Here is a 23,653-nt window from a genome sequence, read left to right on the forward strand (position 1 = left end):
TATTCGCAATAAAGCAACTTATTGGCAGTCACAAGTTACTCGGACCGAGCAACGGGCGCACTTATCTCTCGGCCGGCCGGAGGGACCGTGGCAGCGCGCGACTATCGTGGTCGCTTCCTGCCACGAGACGCTGAACCCGCGGACGTGAGACTTGCTGCACCGCGAGACGTTTGGAAAAGAGGAAACAAAGTCCCCCCCCCCCCAAAAAAAAATACTTTTTTCTTTTTGTTGTTGTTCAGATAGCAGGTGGCCCTGACGTCACACGGGGTCGCAGTACGCCCAAAAATAACAACACACACCTCCGCGCACAAGCAAGTGCCTCCCCTGAGGGTGCGGGGGTGGGGGGGCGGCGGAGGAGGAGGAGGAGGAGGGGGGGGGGGGGTTCTAGTCCCAAATATACTTGCTTGCTGGGATACAGCTTGATGTGTGTTTGAATCGTAACGAAAAGAAAAAAAAAAAGAAAAAAACAAGCCGCGTCTTCCTCGCATTGCGCGTCATTCAAACAGGACTCGGTGTACTGCTTTCCCCTCTGTTGCATTAGTAATAACAGCGGCGCTGACGGGAGGCAGCAGGAGAGAGGGCATGTGTGTGTGTGCGCGCGGTGCCCAGCGGAGGAATATTTGAGGCTTTTTTTATTTACTCTGCAGCTTGTTGTTCATTTTCTCTGCGTTATGGTGAACTTGGACAGTCACGTGTGAAGGTCTGCGCGAGTGTAGAGGACGACGACTTCTCGCCCGGCGCGTCCCTTTGACTTCACCGTGAGGGAAATATACCTGCCATTTTTTTTCCTGGTAAGTTTTTCTGCCCAACAGCTTATTTCTCTCCGCACGCTTTGACTTTTTTTTTTCTTGAACTGCTCTGTCCGCTGCTCTTGAATTAGGAAGTGGTCCGCCGGCCACAAACTTTGTCCTGTGTTGTCTCGCGCGTTGCAACTTCGCTCGCAACGGTGTTATTTCCACGTTGCGCGCGGGCTCGCCGTGCTTTTTAATTACCGAGCAGCTGTTTCAGCGTGTTTCACCTCGCGGACTGCTCGGCTCGTTCCTGTGGGGACCTTCAGCTCTGGACAGCCTTTGCCTCCACGCTGACTCTTCAAAAGCCCACTTATTGTTTCCTCCGTGCACGCTGTTTTAACCTCAATTTATAAATGCATCTAGATTTTAATTTGCCGCCTAGTGATGAACGGCATAGCTGAAAAGTAATTTAAAAGCGCATTCTGGTCATAAATGTGCTGAATTCGGCACTATTATATTGATTACTGCTTTTGTAGATTTAATCCATCCGCGCCTTTAACGACATATCAGATTATATTTACATATACATAAGTGGAAGCTATTTTACTATCCGTTAGTGTTTGCTGTAATTTTTTAGTTCTTGTCTTTTTTTGCAGTTAATAAAAACTGAATTAATTGTGTGTAATACAACTTATGATAGTTATATCACATTAACTTTTATTTGTCCTCTTTATCAAATAGCATTACAGCTGTGTTTAAAATTCCTTCAGTGTTGCAGATATTCTTTTATCACCTTTGACACACAGGGCTTGGATATAGCTTCAAAAGCATTTTTCTGTCAGTAGCCATGTTTTTAAAATGCTGTTGTCACAGTTTCTTAAGCTCAAGCCTGCACGCTAAAAATAAAATGCAAGTAGATTTAAAGCACAGGCTGCAGTGTAATTATCAATGCCTTATCTGCATGATCATTATCTGCCTGATCAACATCTGCGGTTATCAGCGGTCAACACCTTACCGTGCTTGCTTGCTCCATTTTTATATTCCATCTTTTCTTCCTTGTCCAGAAACAAACAGGGAAGCTGGTAGCATGTCATTTTTCAGACTGATTAACCTCAGATTCTAGCTAATGAACCTAAAGCTCATAAAAGCGTCTGCTCAGTTCCTCTTTTTCACTCTCTGTGTCCCACCACCGTTCTCGTGCAGTCACTGTGGCCCAAAAAATCAATAGATGTAACTTTTTTTTTTTTGGGGTAAAGAGAGGCTAACGAGGTAGTGGGAGCTGCTGAACTCTCCGGGCCTGTCCTCTGATCAGCTTTCACCCCTGGATTAGCTGGATCGACCCTCCTTGTTCAAGCCGCAGGGTGCACAGGTGTTCCCTCCTCAGTTATGCAGGTGTGGGCCAGTTCCCCCCTCACTCAGCAGCTCTCACTCTTCAAAGGCCAGCCGGCAATAAATGCCCCTTGTGAAATATGTCAGCGACAGTGCACAATCGGCCCCTTTGTTGGAGTGCCCCTGTAATTATTTCTCAAAGCATGTTTGAAACAGGCCACGCTCTCTTGTTTACTTGTTGCCGTGGTGGTGCATGCATGCGGGGGTCACTTGATTTAGTTTTTTTTTTTTTTTTTCTCAATCGCAAAGGCAGACTTGCTATTAGTCTACCTCCAAGACTGACCGTTGTTGGGAGCAGCGCACTTATTACCCCGGCTCTCCCCACTCTGCGTCCATTTTTTGATTGCTGCATTCATCATCGGGCGGTCGTGCTCTACATTATGGTAATAGGAAAATGAATGTCCTCCACAGGATTAATGTGTATACCCTGTCATACGTTTCAATCATTTATCAAAATTAAGATTCAGCTTTCAGCTCGGTGGACACCGGTTGATGCCTGATTTGATCTTAGATATGGAAATTGTTGCTCCCGGCTGGGCTGAAGTAGAAAATGCTTTGCAATTTTGCTTGCAATTCTGCAGAAACTTTGCGCACATTCCCCCTCGAATGCTGCTCAGACTGCAGGCTGGGCGCAAATATAGAAAAAGTCCAGAAAGTTGGATTTCATGCACAGATCCCATCAATTCTGAGTCAGGCTACTTCTCAGGCAATGAAACACTTTTGGATTAGCTTTTGAATTGCACCGTCGCCCATCCCCCAACACCTCTGTAATGAAACAGACTGCTCGCTCAACCCTTGAGGTGTTGCTGCATTTGGGGGAGACATGGCTAAGAAAATCAAGGCAGCGCTGCACCGGCCTCACTTTTCTAAACATCTTGCCGAGCTCATCCACACAACCCACACAGTTTTCATGTGGAGCTAACTCGGCCCCGTTCCTAAGCTTAAATACAATTAAATGGCAAATGTTCAGGTTTTATCCCTGCTAACTTCATAGAAATGTTTCCATGACAACCTCCATGCAAGTTAAAGCAACCAGAAGTGATCAAGTCCCTTTTTTTTTTCCCCCTCCCACTTCGGCTCCCTCCTCCCCCTCCCTCTGGAAGAGTGGAATTTGTGTTGACAGTTTTGGCCTTTAATGGCACTTTTGTGCCGCTCAAAAGTATTTGTTTACCAGGATCATATGCTGCAAGCTGTCAGACTCGGAGAGATTGACTTCTTAAGATAAAAGAGTGTATTACATGCTTAAGAGGCCACCCTTTTGCACTGTAATTATCCACATCACAGTAATGATGTTTTGTGTGCCACAGTTACTAAGAGTCTTGAGACAGCTCAGACTTTTTTAGTTACGCTCTGGGTCACTTCTTAAGCCCGACTCGACGCTGTTGTGAGCGAGAGGCGTTGTGACTCTTTGGCCGGAGAAAGCCGCGCAGGGTGGGGTCAGGGGATGGGGATTAGAAAGGAGATTGCAGGCTGCCCACACAAGGCTGAGTTAAGAGCAATCTGAGGAGAGTGCGTTTTCACTCCGGCCTTGTGTTTCATCTCAGTTCATAGCCCCATGTAGAATTTGTTTGAGTTTATTTCCATGGCTTTTTAATGTTTGCTTGGCCAGGTTATAAAGGCTGTGTGGTTATATATTTACTCACCGAAACAATCAAGTGTCAAATGTGCCTTGCAAAGATTGTTTTGATAATATCACCCCCCCACCCCCTCCCCCGAGGATTGTAAAGCCACAAACAAATGACCTAACTCTCAAAAGCCGAGTAGCTTTTGGCTGTTGTGTGCAACCACACAGTGGGTCAGATTCTGAAACAAACATTTGGTTTGTGTACACGGTGTTTCTTTAAGGGGGTGTAAAATAATTTATGCCTTTTCATAAAGTTTGGAGTTCACCTCTCGGCACCGTAGCCTTGACCTTGTAGTTAACAGTCTCCCGTTGAGCTCGGCCTGTAACACGAGCTGACCTGTCAGTCTGTTTATCCAATAAACTATGCACTCATTTGAATCACGGTACACCGACAGCAGCCGCAGACCTCGCTGGTTTTTTGTTTTTTCTCCCCCCCCTCTTTCCTTCCGTGTTGAGTTAACAATTGCATGTTTACTCGCTGGCCAGTGTGGTGTGAAGGCACGGCGGCTTTTATTCAAGTCACGGTCAGATGGACAGTGTCCTGGTGTGAAAAAATGTGTCGGGTTTTGGGGTCTTGCCCTGAATTCTAGATAGAGGGTCACTCGTGGTAAAAGGCAAGGTCACCACCGCTCAGGCCGCATTGAGCCGTCAGCCGTGAACAGTCGAGCCTCACGTGAGACAGTGGCGAGGCTAACAGTGGTAGCTAGCTCAGCCATTGTTTTAAGGTTCCTTTTATCAAGGCATTCTTTAGTAATGACAGCATCATGTGATTGTCAGTGGCGTGACAGATATGCCCTGTATATGCAAGTAATATGACAAACGGTTAAAAGAAAGTTGCTTTTGGTCAGTTGACAAGCAAAAATAATGAGGTTTTAATTGAGCGCATATTGTTACATGTTCATGAGTCGTATCCTGGTCAGAAACACAAACAGAGCGGTTACTGCCTCCATTCTGCCTCGCATCTTCAAGGACCTTTACCCAGAGAGACACAGAGAGCAAGAGGGAGAAAAATGTTTATTTCAAACATGTTGTGAGAGGGGGAAAAAAAACATGGAGGGGGGGAATCATGACAGTAACAGTTTTTGACAGGCACATTAGGCTGCAGAAAGAGCATCCAGCTCGGGGCTGAGGGCATATGGTGCTGCCTTCTGCCGGCGTAGCTCTAGACCAAGTTACAACACTCGCGCAGGGTCACGACTGTCTCAGGTTTGTTCCTTCTGTCTCACCCTCTAAATAAAAACAGGAGGGAAAATAGAAGTGGGGGGTTGGGCGGTGGCGTTGAGTGGGTTTGCCGGGCAGGGGTGTTGTACAGTAGCCGCGTCTTTCAGTAAAGGACAAAAGGAATGTTTCCAGTCGAGCCCTTCGGGTCAGGACATAATTTGGTCAAAATGTGGAGGGGAGACGTTTGACATTTTCAGAAACGCATCACTTTTCAGTTCGGGTTGTCTCACAGGAACACACACTCTCCGCCACAGTTTTTCTTTCGAGCATGGCGAGCACAAATTTGCAGAAAACGTGATAGCAGTTATCAAGCACAGTGCGGCGGTTTTATCCCCTTTCATCTGAACACCCAGCTTGTGCTCTTGGAAGGCAACCCTTAATCCTTCTCTAAACAATGACCATGTTTTCACCACACTGGCTCAGTCAGGCTTTCTCCTCTGTAATGTGGAGAGGATGGACTTGGATAATGTGTGGGATGACGCAGGCCTCTGGTCTGAAGACAGCGGATCGGCGGGAGGGTAATTACAGGCTACCGTGCGGCTCTCTGGATTTTCCCTGGATCACAGCTCCGATGCTACTCTCTGAGAACGAAATAAAATGGCCACAGCATATGGAGGCAGAAAAACAATGGTTTATTTTTATGATATTTGATGAGTGGTTTTTAATTTAGATTGTCACTTCTGGCGAGCAGCAGGGCAGATGGTGCAAACTCGAGTGCCCATTAGAGCCTAAATACCTCCAGGCAGCTGTTGGTCATAAACTTTTTTTTCTCTCTCTCTCTCTCTCTTTCTCTCCCTCTCCTGCTTGTTTCTTTTTTCCCCCCCTCTGCATTTTCTCTCTTTAACACGGCCTGGGTCAAGAGGAGTCAAACCTGTTACAACACCTGTTTCTGCATATGCAAATCTGTTGTTTTGTCATTTCATTAGGCAAGGCAAAAAGACAAGGGTCCCTCATGGTTGCAAATGCGACTGGCACCGGGCCCAGTTGGCATGCTGCACAGCCGAGAGATGCTCGAGGCGGGGTGAGGGGAGGGACGAGGAGTTGGGTTTCCGCAGCGAAGCGACTCAGCCGTCGGATGCCTTCACAGTACAGCTCAATCTGGATGGGTTCCTAAAATTTGGATCAAAGTTGCCTTGGAAGTGAGGAAGAGGAGGGTAACTCCCCCTCCCATTATCTGCCTTTATCTCCTCCGTAAAGAGTAGCTGTAAGTGAATGACGAAGGACATGCCCAGTAGCCAAAAACTGGCACAAGCGTGTCTGGCACACGCAACACGCCTCCCCCCCTCCTCCTCCTCCCATCCTCATCCCTTCATCATCTGGCGCTCTCCCGCAGCGCTCGCCTCTTAACCACATGTGCCAGTGCCGGGCCTGCTCTTGCTCCGAGGCTAATTGTTCACTGGTAAACTGCATGCTTGTTGGTGGGGGTCTCCCCTTCATCCAGACAGGCTGCTACAAAGCAGGATGGTGGCGGTGACGATGGCGGTGGGTGGGGGTGGCGTCGCGGGTTGGGGGGTACAGATCATGATCTCTCCATGCAGTTTATTTTCCCCGTATAAGTCTGAAGATTGTCGGTTGTAATCCGGCCTGTGCGCTGAATGCAACAAATACACCATGAAATTAAAGGTTATTGCAGGAGCGTAATGCAAAAGCTCTGTTCGAGATTACCAAAGCTGTTTGCAGACCTGGGGAGAGCGAGGGGGGGCCTGGGGGCACCAGAGTATGCTGCTATTCTTGACAGTCCAAGAATCTCCCTCTGAGAACTGGATTGGTTTGTCATTTTTTGACAGATATTTATTAATACTCTTTGATTTGTACAAAAAGCCTTGAGGGCACTGCGTTTAGAATAACTTTTGAAGGTGGCTGCTTAAAGTTGAAATTGCATGTTGAATTTTTCCACTCGTCCAGTCTGACCCACCTGAATCCAGTCTAATCCGTCGTAACTTGTTCTAATCTAGTGCTATTGTCGTCTTTTCATGAGTGCCTTCTTCAGCCGAGACCTAAGAGTTAGATGGATAGATGGAAAGACCCTAGGACTAGTCCCTGTGCTGTGCTGAGCTAATCTCATCTGATAACTGAGGCCTTCCTCCTCCTCCTCCTCCTCCCTCTCCTTTCTTTTCTCCCCCTTCCTCCTCCTCCCCTCTCTCTGCCGTGGCTTGGTGGGTCTGATTTGTCGTTCTTCTGCTCCTCTCTCTCCATACAGACGGCATTAAAGCCAGGCCCCACAAGCCCCCTCTGATATGGGAGAGTTCATTAGAGATGTGCCTTTGATGGGCAGCCTTTTCATGTGACTACCGGTTTTTCAAATACCTTGATGTAGAAGCTTAAGAAGGCATTGTGCAGTAAGCCCTCCTTTTGATGCGACTTATTTAGATCTGCATAGTAAATCAGGGGGGAGTAAATAACCAGCCAACAGATGGAAGCAAGGAGATAAGGCACCGGCGAACAATCGCATTTGTATTTTGTTATGATGTTGACAGCAGCTAAAATTCACTAATCTAGAGCCACTGATCTGCATTTCAAAGAAATCTCATTTAGCAGCGGGGAGGATAAAGTTCCCCTCATTGTGTCTATTTTATTGCATTCTTCGCTAATTTATCTGCCCACAGATTTAACGTGCAGGGCTTGGTGCTAGGAGCTGGCGTCCGCGCGTTGCATAGGGGGTCTTAAATACTGTGAAAGCGGTTACGTCTAGACTGTGAGCTGAGGGTAATTACACGTCTGACCATGAATAGAATGAGTTTGAAGACTCATCTTTCTTCGGGCGGGCCTGAATTGCTCGACTAACACTGATAAGGAACATTTGGTCCGCACAGAAATATTGCCAGTGACTTTCCATAATGCCCGCCCCCTCTTTTCCGACACCAAGGATGGTATTTACTTTTAAGATAAAGTTATTGTGTACAGTAATCTGACTTGTTAGCATAATGTCCTCTTTCATCGCAGGACCCTCCTTTTTCTGCAGTGTGGAGGTATTTGTGGTCCGGGTCTTAAATAGTTTATCTTGACTTACTGCACGAGCGCTTTATGTAAATATCAGCCTATAGCATTATTAGGCCTTCATGAATACTTGAATGCATTTGCCATATTTATAAGTTGATAGAATTTACCAGTGGTTTTATATTTGGCATAAAGATATGTGTGGTATTTGTAAATCCCCACGAATTGGAGGTCATACAGACTAATAGCATTCCTAATGCTTTTCCAGTGAATAAAATATGACATCTGCACAGCCCAGAGGTATACTCAGCAGCAAATAATTTGAAGTAAAGGAGCATTAACTTGAAATAATGTTTTATATCTAAATTATATTGAAAGCTCTTTTTTAATTCACAGTGAGGTTGACAGTTTTGCTTGTCCCGTGCAGCGAGGCTTTTTGCAAAATCTCATTACAGCCTTGTTGCTCTTGTTACTTCATAAACACAGAACTATACTTCTCACATGTTCCGTATGTACGCGCACAATTCCATTTAATCATATGATTTTATAATGCCTTTTTTGATTCTAAACTAAAATGAGCCTTTTCATGTCTGTTTTCCCAGCAAAGCACTGCATTGTTTGGTGTGTGCCCCCCTCCCACCTCAAACCCTCTCACCCCGTTCTGAGGAAATGTTGCACGGCAATCTGTGCAACATTTTCCACAAACTCAAAACAGTGAAAAATTATAGCAGTTGGCATGTTTTGTTTTCAGCTGTGCTCTTTGAGCTGAGGGCTTTTTGTACAGTTCAGAGAGCACATTCCTTAGGATTCAGCAGTCGTTGGTTGCCTGTAGGGGTCATTGGAATTCTGGGAGAATAAAAAGGGAACAGAGAGAGAGAGAGAGAGGGAAAAAAAAAATCTCAGAGAGGAACATCCAGGCCATTTTGTGCCCCTTGTGCCCCCAGCAGCAGAAATTTGCCTCCACGACGCTCTTCAATGAGGAGTTAAATAGTTTCCCCGAATGCTCTAAATGTGATGTATGTGCAGTAAAAATCTCCAGAGCGATCTGTAGCTGCAGTCACGGTGGTGTTGTTCACTCTTGCAGCAGTTCCTTGATTAGCACGAAAAAAAAAAATCATCAATACTAATGGTCCCTAAATTATACGGATGCCATAACATGTGTACTCAGACAGCTGAATGGACCTACATGAGAAATCAATGGTGTCAGGTTAACAGTGTGATTTACTTGCTGTTGAGAGTTCGAGCCTTCCAGGCACTGCACCTTTTCACTTGAGAGGAGTGTGTGTGCGCTTGTTTTTCCTCTGTTTGCGGGGTTCCACTCATGGTGTGGAGTCTGACAACTTTGTGAGGGCCAAAATTCTGGTACATCACCGTAAATCATTAAACGTTAAGGTGAAGACTTGGGTTAAATTGAGGGTTAGGCAAGCAGTGGTTATGGTTATATTTGCATGCATGAAATGTATGTCAGTCTATGTAATGTAATAAAAACAAATGTTTTGTGTGGACGTGTGTGTGTGGTTGATCGGGCGGGGGTGTAGAGGCTATAGCTCGTAATGTACTGTACCGTGCCTGTTTGTGCATGCACCCTCACACACATGCACACACACATGTTCCCATGCTTCAAAATCCAGGTGCACTTTGTTGTTCCAAAGTTTATTGCTTTCACCTACCATACAGACAATCGTTATGCAAGACGCAATCTAGCCCACACATGTCCGCGCCGGCACTGAATGTGCCTCAGAAACGTAAAAGAGAGAAAAGCATTTCGCGAGTAAATGTGGACTAATGGTATACTCGCTGTTTTGTGTCACCTCAGATAGCTGACATCGCTGGGTTCCTTCCACTCCTGTGACGGACAACAACAGCAAGTTCTCTCCCTAAGGGTAAGTATTTGAAACGGGCCCTCCATGTCCATCTGTCAAAGAATCCTTAACCTTGGGAGAGATTAGAGTCGCATTAGCAGTGTCTTTTCAAGGATCAGTGTTAAAATGAACAGTAACCTACAGTGGATTCTCAAGATCATTCATCTTTCCAACTGAAACTTATTTCTTTTGTTTGAATAAAACATGAGAAACTCATTTAGTTTTTTTTTATATATATATAAAGACACCAACTGTGTCTTTGGGTGGTGGTGGTTGCAGTATTGTTAGCCCCACTGTGTTTGGGTGATTGTAGTGGCTCGTGGAGGTCAAGGGGCCCCCATTGCCCCCGCTCATGTCTAACAAATCTTCATCTTGTCCACCTTGATAGAATTCCCCCTCCACTGGGCAACCTCTCAGTTGTGCCTGTTTGGTTTTCACACCCCAAGGATTTTCAATCTACTCTAACTTAGAAGTTATGATATGCATTATGGTGGACAAATGTGGGCAAGCTTGGATATCAGTTTTTTTTTATTATTTATTTTGTTGATGTCTTAATTGAGATTTGTAGCCGAACATAACAGACAGACGTGACTGGTGTTATTTTAGCTTTGACCTGATGTCACTGTACCTGCTATGTATTGCTCTATGCTGGCTGCACAGAAACCACAGAATGCAGCTTTGTTCATTGCACTCCTCATATTTTCACTCCAAACATCTATTTTCCCCATTTTTCCTTTTAGGATGAAATATGCGCACTCTGCGCCCGTAGAAAAAGGCAGACGACAGACACTGTATAGTCCAAAGTGGTAAGTGAAAGCAGTTTTTGTTGTCCTTGCATGCCTGGTGTTGTTTTTTTTCCCCCAGATTAGTGCGTCTATTGTAATGAGCCACATCAGTCATAATTGCTGGTGGGGTTTGGCTTCAGAGGAGCACAATCCTGGGTGTTGAAATGACAGAACAGCAGAGCCAGGTACGAGAAAAGTAAACCTATTAGTACATATTTTTCACATGGGTTTTTTTTTTTAAACCCAGTTTTATAATTCAAGTATTAAAAGCTGTGTTAAGGACCTAACTTCTCACATCATTTAGAGCCATTACAGGTAAAACGCCGTCATTTAAAAGCTGTTGGGATATGGGAGATTCATGTGCGCTTCCAGGAGTCTCTGATTGCAGATATTTTTACGCATTTCTCAAGCATAATGTTGTTTTAGCTGACCGCTTATTAGCGATGTAGGTGATAAGTTAATATCAAATAAATGCAGCTGTTTGACTGAGCCTTCATCTTTGTCGTTCTGCAAATCTTGGACACCATCAAAGCTGCTTTTCTAGGCCAATGATACAACATGGTGTTTGTCACCAGGTCAGTCCACAATCCAGCATGAGGAATCTCAGATCGCGTAATGGGAGTCGCCAATTACATCTGCAACGTGGCCGCTGTATTGATTAGATCTCATCTCATATGTACTCGTGCGTCATTGCCACATGCACACGCTCTCGCTCCCGAACACTTTCAGGTAGCGGCGGTGCAAGGAAACACCACTTTTAGTTTTGTAAACATGCCAGCGAAGGGTCAAGTTTTGGGTCAAACGAGTCGTGTGTGTGCGTCAGAGTTTAGATGGGATTGCTGCAGGTATGCTCCCTGTGCTGTCACTCATCATGATATGAATCATTTCAATATGTCTTCTGAAACGGTCGAGAGCAGTGAAAGGTATCAAAACTTTATATATGTAGGCGATTTTTGCTTTGACGCTGGAAATTGCTGTTTGTTTTCTCTGAATCCAGGCTGAAGGTTTATTTAGGTACTCCACCCCGAATCTAATGCAGAACATCTGTTTATCTTACACCACTGAGAAGAAGCACCTTTGAGGTATCGATGTGATTAAAGCGAACGGGCAGGAGTAAAGTAGGGTGGCTTGGCTGCAGGGCCAGGTTCACCTTCCCAAGAGTCCCACCTTTCCCGAGTGAGTCCAGATTTCCTTTCCCACCTAAAAGAGATTTAAATATTAGTTCTTAATTTGCCTAGTATTCAGTTAAATCTTCAAAGATGAACTCTTACCGCATATCTGCTGGCCTAAAAAAGTCCTTCTAATCATTGCAAAAAAAAAAAAAAAAAAAGTGTAATTGCCCCAACACTGCAAGCACTTCCAGTGTAGACATATATAAAAATCTACAGCAATTAAATATATCTTTGGCTGCTTTAAAGAAGCTGCAGTTCAGACTGAACAGCCCTCTGCTCACATTTCCAGTCTGAAATTGATTTCTTGTCATAGATCAGAGACCTCTTGTCATTCCATTTCCAATCCTCAAATGGTTTCTCTGAGCCTGCTAACTGTCGTCCCTGTGAGTGGGCAAACAGGGGGAACCTCCACGGGTCTTTACCCTGGGCACTCAGAGCAGACGAGGGGGTAGAAGCAGAAATCAAAGGGACTTGGATCATTCCCCATTGGCAGCCTCCATTGTCTAACTGATTTGGGATTGGTGGAGAAGGTGAAAACTGCAGGGTGGAGTGTGGGGGTGGATGGAGATCAGGCAAAGCAAACCCCCCATTTTTTTTTTTTCCCTAATCTTTATCCACCATTAACCCCAGTGCCCCAGTGTGTGGCTGAGATCAGGGCCATTGGTCAATCCCCCATTCACTGCCACCCAGAATATTTTAAAGTTAAGCCCCCTCGCTTAACAAAAAAAGTCTTACTCATCAAAGGTTTACTTTCCCGTCTCTCACCCTCTTCCTTCCTTTCGCTCTCGGTCCCAAGGATCTGCTGGCGCTCCTCGTGCACCCTTCTCTCTATGGTCCGCTGTTTTGTCTTCACACTTAGGCACGGGGGAGGGAGAGAAGTTGGAAGTTTTGGAAGTTCCCCAAGTTTCCATATTTTGATTTAATGAGGTTTGGTTTGGGGTCTGATAGTGTCATGCTGTGAGCAAATTGGAGCAAAAGTGAATGGACCAATGACGTCTTGCCCTCGGATTAGGAGCCGTCCTGTTTTTTAAATAGACTCCGGAACTGTGCTTACCTTATATCCGCAGAGGAAGTATTTTTCACACCTGATATGTATATCCCCAGATTTTTTTTTTCTTTGGTCCTTTGCTGGTGAGAACCCTCCATATGAAACCCATCACACACTTCACACACACATAACAAGGCCGAAATCAGTCCAGATCTCCGACTCCACGTGACCATTTCAGGCGTCTTTTCTGAGCAAGTGTCGGGTATTTACCTCGCACAGGTCTGAGGTGAAAGAGGACCGACTGAGGGACAGAATGGGAAAAAAAAAATGAGAGGATGTGGAGATGAAGGGGTGAGGAGTGGAGAAAAGAGATTGCAATGGAGAGTGTTTGTCCAGAGTGCACAGTTACCATGAGAATGGAGTGAGAAAGCAGGGAGGAGAGGAGGCTCAGAATGAGTATTGCCATCAGCCCTTAAGGAGAAGATAAAGAGGCTCAATGAGTCTATTGATCCTTGTGGCTGCCTGTGCTGCCCCCCCCTCTTCTTTCTTACATCCAGTTGTTGTTTAAAATGCCAAATCTTCATGCTGCTTTGCAGAAGAATGTGTGCTTTTTTAAATTATTATGCAGAAAAAAGGGTAAATCTCTCAGCAAAGGTGTCCTCCGTATACTTTGGGGCCCCTCCAGTAGTTCTGTGCAGCTCGTAGTGGAGATGACTGATACTTTAGAAATGAGTGATTGCAAATACTGCGTGCGCCACCTTATTTTCTATAAACGAGCCGGGGTCTAGTGTTTCACGTGTTATTCTTTCCCCACAATTTAATTGGAGAAACCTTGGGTGCGGAAGCCGGTCTCAATGGCATCTCTCCAAGAGCCCGAGATTATTGTGAAACCCAACCTGAGGCAGGCATGACATCAGAGCGGCCTGACACGAGTTTGAACTCCTTATTTCAGGTGGGAAGAATTATGAGTGGCTTCGCTCACAGGTGATCGTGTCCAATGAATCGGTCGCACACAGTCGTGTATTCTTCTCCCGAGGCCTCAGCGCTGATTGTCTTGACAGATTGAACTCGTGTGTTATCACCAAACTGTCACGCGGCCTCATTTTTCAGCCTGCACACACAGCTCTCAGTTTATGTTAGCCCTTCACAGTCCAGTGTTTTATAAGGATATTGTCATTATGACATAAACTGGATCTACACTATTTTAACCCTCTGATGATCTCTGTTTATGTCAGGGAGTTAAAGTGTATAGAAGTCTCTGACAAATCAGTGTTGAATTCTTCGTATTTGAGCCATTTCCAAAATGCAAACAATATGTTAATATTGTCACATAGTGCATGCTATTCACAGAAATTGGTTTCTAGGAAACACATTTTTATATCAACCTCAGAAGAAATGGAGACAATTTGGGATTTTGGCTTCCCGTGCTTACACTGTGTAACTAAACAGACACAAAGGTGTGTATAGATGTAAATGAGATTGTTTGTCTGTTCGTGTGTCATGTACGTAATGAGATTTAGCTTCATGCGTATTCAAATGGAAGGAGAATATAGTCCTTTGCATATCAAGTTTTAATTACCAAACTGCACATTTTCGTTAAATATTTCTATCAAGAAAATGACATTTTTATCGTCTTTGATGCAACATTCTTAAGATTCCTGCAGGAGATGAGTGCCTCGCTCACTCTTTCACTCTCTCTCTCTTTTTTTTTCGGAGTAAAAGTTTCAAATCAAACCACACGGTCACAGCCACTGAAAAAGCTTTTACTCCAGAGGCAACAAGCCAAGTCCTTTGTTCATAATGATCACTTGATCGGGGGTTGAAAAGGGATACAGGCGGCAGTGAAATCCTACAAGAGCTTGGAATCTGACTTCCCCACCACAAGCCACAAGCCCAGACAGTGCAACCGTTACTACCTGGTTGCAGGCGAAATGGGCAGAAAGCATCCGTGTGAGTGCGTGTGTGTTGAAAGAACACACACACACACACACATTCACACAGCATGCTCGATTTGGGTCATAGAGCTGACAGACAGTGGAATGTGAATGTGTGTATGTTGACAAACTCCACTGCACTCTGAATGGGGTTTGTGATTACACCTCATCATGCGTGCTGCATCGGTCCTGTCCCCGGCCCCTCGATCCTTCACCCTCTCTCCTCCCTTTCACTCCCTCTCTCTCCCCATTTCTCCCTCTCTCACCACAGTGCCTCTTGGGCAATCATGTGGTCACACTACCTGACTCCTTGCTGCTCAAGAGTGCAGTTGACAAAAACAGCCCGAGGCCCGTCATGTGGAAAAGATTCAGTCGGCACACAGCATACATTCTGCCGCCCCCCTCCCGCCTCCCTCCAAACCCACCCTACGACTCCTCACTTTCTCCCACTAAGTAACCGATGCACCAGGGTGTTTCCTTCTTCTGCTCACCTGTGAAGGGAAATGGCATGGCTCGCCTCCTGTCTGTGTGTGTGTGTGCCAGAGTGGATGTTTTTTTCCGTTTGCAGGAAGCACGGTGCGTTGATGCCGCTCTAAACAGCCGCGTGTGCACACAAGTGAGTGTGTGTGTGCGCGTGCTCTCGCCATCCCCCTCCCACACTCTGAGAGGTGCAGGCAGTTTCTCTTTGCCAGTTGAGTTGCACTCCTCATGTCATGTAACATAAAGCTGGCGGTCAGTGAGAGCTCTCAGCTGTCAGTCAGCTCGGTGGTCCTGGCCTGTCGAGCTGCTCACCTGTGTTTATTGGACAAGACCTGCTGCACACTATCCAGGGAGAACACCGTATCCCTCCCTTTTCTCTGTCTCCCTGGCATGCCTTCTCTTTCACTTTGTTTTTGTCCATTTCTATCATTCCCTTTGTCTGTCTTTCTCGCGCTTACCCTGCACAATATCCCTTTTTATTCCGCCTCCCACTTTTATTTTTTAAATCCACCGCTGCCTTTCCTCGCCGTTCTTCACCCCTCAGTCCTGCGCAGTTTATTTTCTCTGGCCTTTCTTCCCTGCTTCTCTTTTCCCGCCATCCCCTTGTTTCCCTTCTCCCTCTTCTCCCGCTGTCCGTTTTTTATTTTGTATTATTTTGGGACCTCTTTGTCAGCCCTGAGGTTTAAAGCCGCTCCATCTCTTCGCCGCCGGTGCTCATCTCTTCTCTGCACCTGGCTGAGCACACGCGCGAGCATGCACCCACCGCCGCTACGCGACTGATTGAAACTTGTGTCTCAAAGTTGCTAATGTTCACTGAAGCATTATATTGTAGATAAAGTAAATAAACTAGGTTACCATGGGAGAAATCTCTGGAATAGATTGCAGTGATTGGGCAGATGGCACTCGCGCACACACACACACACACACACACACACACACAAGCCTGTAACCTCGCACACACAAACAGACACACATACATCAAGTTGCAAAGGTGTCAGCGATGTTGAGGTGCGAGCGGAGAGGGGGGGTATTTTCTATGGCTCAGGAATTTCACCAGTTTAATGTTTTTTGAGGAGCTCTCTTGAAAAAACAGTTGGATTCACGGGCCTGCAGTCAAGTGGCCGCTTACATTGTCAGTATACAGTCAGCATATAGTTTGACTTTACAACACAAAGGACATTTGTTTTTTGCTGGCTGCATTCCCCCCCCCGGAAGCCATACTTAACCAGATAGCTTTCACAGATGTTCAAAAAGTCTTTTAAAGAAAAGTTATTAACTCACCCACAGCCAAAGGTAGTCCTGATCATTTCAGCTTCTTTTATTCACGCTCTCTTTACTCTGAACTCTGCAATTCGACTTTCCCCTTCAGAACTTCTTTCAAGCCGTCGTCAGGTCGGCCCAATTCAAATGATTTTTTCTTCTTTTTTTTTTTGTTGGAAAGACTTATTAGCGAGGCCACTTAGCATATTGGTTAAATGCGAGGGCCGACTCTTTGTGGCCGCAGGGTTTTTAAACCAGCGTCCACTGAATGATCCCTCAGTTTGGAGCGCGAGCGAGGCAGCAGAGCCACGCCACATTCACATCTCCACCTGGTATTATATAAAACTCCCTTGTGTTGGCCTTGCTTCCATTCTGCGCCGTAAAGTGGTATACGTGACATGGTAATACATTTGCATTGTGCCCGCTGATAAATACCCCACCAGGTCTCACTCACTCTGCTGCTTCCCAATGTGTCCGGACAGCGGCTGTATTGTCAAAGGCACGGGGGTCATTCAAAACCTCCCTTCCGCCTTTTGTCGAATATTTCTGCGCGAGTGATAGTTTTCTCATTTATTTAGTGAATAGTCGGCGGGCGAAGAAGAAAGAGAGTTTTACATTATGGAAATGATGGAATGGGTTATAATCTCCCACATATTCATCACGGCAGACATTGGACCCTTGTGATACCGTCCTCCATTTGGCTATTGTTCTGGCTCTCTTTCCGCGCACTGTTCCCCTCAATGGGCGAAGCAGCCTTTAATCCTGTCTCCCTTTGGAATGACAATGTTTACCAGCTATCATTCAATAAGGAGCCAGGAGCGTGACACACATCCCACTGTCAGTAAATGCAGGGTGAATGTGCCAGGAGCAGATACAGAAGAAAGGTGTTGTTAACCCTCTGAGGACAGCGTGGAAGGGAGAGGCCAGTGGTGAGTGGATGTTTGCCGTTGTGTTTCGTAACCCCCCTAAAAACCTCTAAAAACTTTTTCACCTGACTTCCCTCACTGTACGCATGACATTACAGTTAAAAAATAAGCCCCTGAGCAGGCCTTTGGAGTTTGCCTGTCCATACAGCAGCACACTGACATGGCAATGTTGGGTAATTATTGCCTGTAAGTAGGGATTAGGGTTGTGGATGTTGACAGTAAATGGGCTCTCAGAGCGTGTTTAACACACCTTTGTGTGGATCAGACACATTCTTGCAAAGAGTGAAGGCGTCTGTACATAAACCCCCCTCCTCTTCTTCTTTCACGTGTGTTTACAGTTCACCAATAAACGTGGGCTTATTTTTCTCCCTCACTTATCTCTCATTGTGAAAGGTTGCACAAGCGAGCTAATGAGATTTCTAAATAAAAAGGAAAAAAATCCAGGGAAGCAAAGATGTTTGTCTGCCTCTTTCCTCCGTTGCCTTGGCCCCCTCCCAATTGTTTCTCTTCAAAGTCTTGACAGTATTAGGGATTAGTGCCATAGCTGCTAACAATCATTAGCGTGTTTTCGCCATTGTGCCATGCACTGTTTTCTCCCACCTCCTGCGTGCGTCTCCTGCTTTCGTGCCAAGCGGAGAAATGAAAAACAATCGTTCCGACCTCCAGCGACCCCTCCTGACGAACAGTCAGTTAAATGGTTTGTAAGACGTTTAATTACCAAATGGTATAATCGTTATTCATCTCATCATTAGATGTATGATATTAAGTGAATTGCCTCCCCTGGGTCCCTGTGTTTCACAGATCAATAGATTTAGATGGAGCTTGAAGGGGGGTGGGCGGGGGGATGGGGCAGTTAAAAACACTTCTGAGGCCCTTGATATGAACACATGCATTGTTTGTGTGATGCACACTGGTGACATACACTCATTTACTTATGCAATTAGCTTTTATATAGGTTTAATTATGGTAATTTCCATGTCTGCAGCCAGGAATGGCGGTATGTCACTTTTTTTAATGGGTTTATGGCTCCTGGGTTTATTTTGATGGTGAAAGGACATGAAACAATGGACAAGGTTATGGCACCGCTGCCTTCCCATCGGCAGAGTGCTTGCGTTCGCACTTCGGGACACTTTGTTGGTATCAAGCATTGTTTGAAGGCATTGTGGAGATTGCTAATGCAGCGTGTACACCTTTGAGGCCCAGTAGCCTGCAGCTTGATATCGCCTGTATTCCCAATGTGAATATGGCTGAGTGGTGATCGAGGGACTTGCTGCACCACAAGCTGCTATTCACTGCAGCGGCACTACCAGCCCGAGTTAATTGTCCATTATCTACTATTATCTAAGCTCTACCCCTCTCTCCCTCGCTCTCTCTCTCTCTTTTATTCTCTCTCACTCACAATTCTAGCCGTCACCACCAGTTTCACTCACTCAATATGCTGCACCCACTGCTTTTTTTTTTTTTCTTCTTTTTTTCGACCTACTCTAGCAACCTCATACCAATGTTGTAGCCAAGTCCTGGCAACTGAGTTCAAATAGTAATAATGATTCCCTTTGTTCCTGAGGTACCTCAAACAGGATTCTGAACATGAAGTCAGTGAAGCATCATGTTCATTTCTTGTCTTATCATCTCACTGCTTGAGTGGGAGGTGCTCCTGTGTCTAATATCCCCATCCAGATTTGAAGAGTGTTTATTTAGGAGAAGATGCAGATGTACAGATTACATTGTAATGACACCTTTTTTAATGAGTCGCTCTTATTTTGGATGAATAAATGCAGCAAATTGAAGTTTCCCAAAGCGGGCTCCCTTCTTGTGCCGCCTGGAGTTTGATAAGGTGATGGATCTATCTGCCGAGGTGTTTGAGGAATCCTCAGAAATTTCACTTGATGGCACTGTTTTCCTTTTTGCTCCAGCCGAAGCAACAGGGCATGTTTTATGTATGCTGGGCACAATGTGAAGAGCCTGGCTGTGCCACAGATATGTGTGTCTTCCTTTCTCTTCCCGTCCCTGGGCACCGAGGAACAGGCAGGAACACTGACACTGACAAACAATAAAATCATGCACTGTACAGTTTAAAAAAAAAATCATTACGCTTCAGATAAAAATGAATGAAAAGCAAGAACACACTGGCACGGTTACTGTGCTGTAGTTCATTAATTTTTTGTGTCATTTGGAATATTTTCATTCTTTTGCTTTATGCTTCTTTTCCTCCAAAAAAAAGTTGCAGGGTTTCATTCTAAATCTTCAGTCTCACCTGCTTGGAAAATTTAATGTATATTTTAATGTAAATTTTAACTAAAAAGAAAAACTGTAATCCTGTTACTGCTCAGCCGTTTAAATTAATTAAATTGTGTTACTCCTGTGCTGCCAGGCGTTGCTTTAATAATTGCATCAACAAGATGATACATACTATAAGGCCTGGAGTGTTTCTGCAGTTCATTTTAATCCACACCTTCCTCTCATCTGCCACTTGATATAGTTGCATCTTCACCTGCAATTAGTCTCTAGATAATAGGACCCCCCCACCACCACCACCACCACCACCACCACCACTACACACACACACACACACACAGCCATGTAGTTTAGAAATAAATAAAAAGTGTTAAAGCATAAAATTCAAATCATGCCCTTTGTGCACGACTCTCCCTGCTGTCTAGTCTTGGAGCAGGGGGGTTAAACTGAGTTTAAACAGGCATTGGATGGATGGATTGGGTGTATGGGGTGGTGGGGATCAAAATCATATTAAGTGCTCACAAAGAAAATGGTTCAGCATTAGGAAGCACTGGTCTGGTGGCCCTGCCTCATGAGCAGCCCGTAAAGACGCAATATATCACAGTGAAAAATAACTACAGCTTGTATTTCGGCGCCGCGCGCATCATAAATAAAGGTGTGCCACGTATAATTGAGACTCGTGCATGGGGAACTCTGCTGGAGATGAGAAATGGAAATCTGTGTACTGGTAAATAGATAATCACACAAAAGTAATTGAGGTTTTCAAACCCCAATCTAGTCTGCCAGCATGAGCTCGTTTGCATGTTAATCACGTCAGTGATTTCCCTTCATCACGGGGAAGTCCGCGCACACTTCCATAACCAGCTTTTAATTGCATTTAAAATGTCACAGAGGTGGAACACATGTAATTTAGCCAGAACTGTGTCCAAATTAATGGGTACTACTGAGACGCTCCATTGGACAGGGCTGGAAATGAGAGAGGCTGTCCATTGTTTGGGTCTTTATTAGAGATGCCTCAGTCTCCCAGTCTGTCCACGATAACATCTCCACAGCACCTTTTTTGAAGTGTATATCAAGACTTCAAAATGAAATCTGACAAGCATTTTGTGAACGACTTAACACTACAATAGATGCCAACTTCTCGCAAAATAAGCCAAATGGATGGACATTAAAAAGGTGGAAAGAGAAACATCAAAGGGAGAGCCCACAAAGCCAGAGTGTTGGGGTTTTAAATGGAGAAAGAAAGGCAGGAATAGTTTACTTTCTTTCATCACCAGGTGTTCTTTGGTGTATAAATTACCAAGATGATGTTTCCATAACACAGCTTAGGGCACTCTAGAGAGGGGAAACCTGCAAAACAGACCTATTTAATTTTTCATAGAGGTGGACCATCAGGAGCAATAAGCCAATATTCCTCTTCCCCCTTTTCCAGATGCTTTCTGCACCGCTGTATCTCACCAAACCCAAGCCCTCCTTTTACTTTTTCTTTTTTTTTTCAAAAAAGAAAAAGTTCTGCCGAGACCTACATGAAAGGAAGGAACTGTTGAAATGTTAATTTTACCATCTGCTGTCGAGGCCTGCTACCTTTTTTTTTTTGTGCTTGTGTGCATATATGTGTGTGTGTGTGTGTGTGTGCATTTCCTCTCCTCCCTGCCTCCTTTAATTCCCAGTAGTTCTGTTCTGTTTCATGAATGTGCTGCTATTTTGGCTGTTTGAAGTCGTGGGGTCTCCGCGAGCATGGCTTTGACTGGCTGGAAAATACAACGCCACATGGTGGATGGTGGAGACTGTCCATTAGTTTCCTGTTTAAGGCCCGGTCCCTCCTGGTAACCCTGTTTCTTATACCAGTCCCAAGGCTCCAGTTACGCTCCCGTGCCCACCTCCAGTGCACAGCCTGTCAGTTGCTCGTGCTGACTTGGGCTTGCCCCTGCACCCTCTCCTTCCTGAGTGTGCACGCCTTTGGGGACCCATTTAGCCTGTTTATCTTAATGCTGAGGATTTTAATCACTCGTTTACAAGACCCCCAGCACCTTTATCTCATCAAAGTTTTCTTTTTTCCCCACCCTCTCAGCACACATTATTGCTAGTTTTCCTGTAAGCTCAATAAACCCCCAGCAAATCCAAGAGCGAAATGAAATTCTTGACAACTGTGTTTCTCCAATTTTTTTTTTATTCATTCATCCTGTCTTCTCATCACAAAAGTTGACGCTTTTAAAAGCAAAGGTATGTTGCCAAGTTTGCTGTGAAGATTTTGCCAAATGGATAGATTCCATTGTGAGATTTGATAGTTGGCAATTAGGGTGAGACATCCTGTGTGCGGAGTTGCTTAGCATTTTCCTTGGCCGGGACCGGATTGTTTAGTCTGCTCTCATTGTGAGCTGTTTCTGAGCTGCAGTTGACGGTTGTTTGCAGAGCGCTGGGGGAAAATGTGAGAGGGGCCAGTGCCTTTCTCTATTTATTTATTTTCCCCGTCCTTGGAGCTGGAATCTGATTTGTGTTCATGTTTCTCTATTCTCTCTGAGCGGTTTTTAAGTGTGGCTGCTGAAATCTAGACTCTGTATGACCTCACTGCGCGGCCTGTGTTTCATTAATGACCAGCCCTGTGGTTTGGGGAGAGGAATATTTTTCATATGACACCGCCTTGCATTAGCGCCGAGCGGCAGCTGCACAACCACAAAACCATCCAATTTTGTGGCTTTGAAAGGTGTGAAAAGTTCAGCTCCCTATACCAAGCATTGCATTTATAATTACACTCGGTGTATGCAGGAGTGCGTGTATATGTGTCAAGGAGCGGAACTACTGAAGACTTGTAAAAGAAAAAAAAAGTCACCTGCTAATGAAACATTTGTCTTTCATTCTCCTTGGCAACTTATTAAGTAAACAGTGGAGATAAATTTCAGAGTAAGACGTTTACACACTTAGAGATTTGACATGCTTTGCCTTCGAGAAGCCACCTAAAATAACAAGCCGAAACTCAAAGTGGAGCAGGTAGCATTTTGACAGCTTGATTCATTTGTCATGAATATTTCGTTTCAGCGTGGTTTTGCACTGTTTGGACCCTTAGAGTCCTGAACACAAGCAAGTCTTTTTAAGCCCCCCCCCCCCCCTCTTTTTTTTTTTTTTTTTTAAGTGCCACATCTGGCATAAGAGGTATTTCTCCGCAGATTGATTGATTTCCCAGGCTTTGTTGGAAGCAACTCACGCAAAGCCACACAGCAGTTGACTAAGAAGCATGCAACAATTCAGACACACGTAGCAAACCTCTGCCCCCCCCCACCTGACAAAAAAAAAAAAAACCCAGACACTAGACTACTGTAACTCTGTTTTGTACCTTGCAGGATATTGAATATCCAAAAGGAAACCTCAGATTTGTCCCGTCCCAAAAACAAAGAGCCCTTGTGCTGCCGCCCTCCTCTCCTCTTTCCCTCTCGCTTCAGAACCATGCTGGTACTGTCATCATAACACAACAGACGCAACTTCTTTGAATACATAAGACAGCGTGTGTATATTTCCAGATAATTCCTAGCCATTCATCACGGTGCACTCCTATTGCCCTGGCAGCATTAAGTGTTGTGTTGTCAGCTTGAGGTGGAACAGGCAGAGATTGAGGTTAGTCACCGAGGCTCAGGGAGAGGGAACAAAGGAGAAGATTACCTAACAGTCCTGCTATGTATTTGAAGTGGAGCCTGCTGTTTGTTTGGGGAGGTTCAGGGCTGGATGTGCATGGAGATGTCTCGCAGGCAGCTGATGGGTACTTTTAAGCTGTCAGAAACATCCCCTTTACCATTCGTCTTCTTGGAACAGATGGCGACAGGCTTCGACAGGGGCGAAAGGCGACGCTGAGAGAAAGTTAATGATGTCTCCCAAGTTCGCAAAGTGTTGAAAACGCTACCTCGGAGTGTAATTGGGTGCCTTTTGCGTAAATTAAAAGTCACCCATGATGATCGCTCGACGAGCGCTTTAAGCGCAGATGCACGCTCTGTGCACTATTTTTGGGGCCTAGCGTCACGAGATCTCTAACGAGTCTGATCCCCGCCTGTGTATGTTTGTAAACAACAGCCTCGCAGGTTGTCACTGCGAATAAAGTTCCGAACTGTGCTCACGCCAGC

The 23,653-nt window shown here is 45.2% G+C and overlaps 1 protein-coding gene across 3 annotated transcripts in view; it reads left to right on the forward strand.

Annotated features, from left to right (window-relative positions):
* The first annotated feature begins 565 nt into the window (after nucleotides 1-565).
* foxp2 (forkhead box P2) overlaps nucleotides 566-23,653 on the forward strand; it is a 98,662-nt gene continuing 75,574 nt past the window's right edge. For all 3 annotated transcript variants that reach the window (XM_041963711.1, XM_041963712.1, XM_041963713.1), the window contains exons 1-3: nucleotides 566-791; nucleotides 9,719-9,785; nucleotides 10,505-10,570. The gene's annotated coding sequence lies outside the window, so the exon portion shown is untranslated. The remainder of the gene's footprint in view (nucleotides 792-9,718; nucleotides 9,786-10,504; nucleotides 10,571-23,653) is intronic.

Source organism: Chelmon rostratus, chromosome 22 (genome assembly GCF_017976325.1).
Source record: "Chelmon rostratus isolate fCheRos1 chromosome 22, fCheRos1.pri, whole genome shotgun sequence".
Lineage (NCBI taxonomy): Eukaryota > Metazoa > Chordata > Actinopteri > Chaetodontiformes > Chaetodontidae > Chelmon > Chelmon rostratus.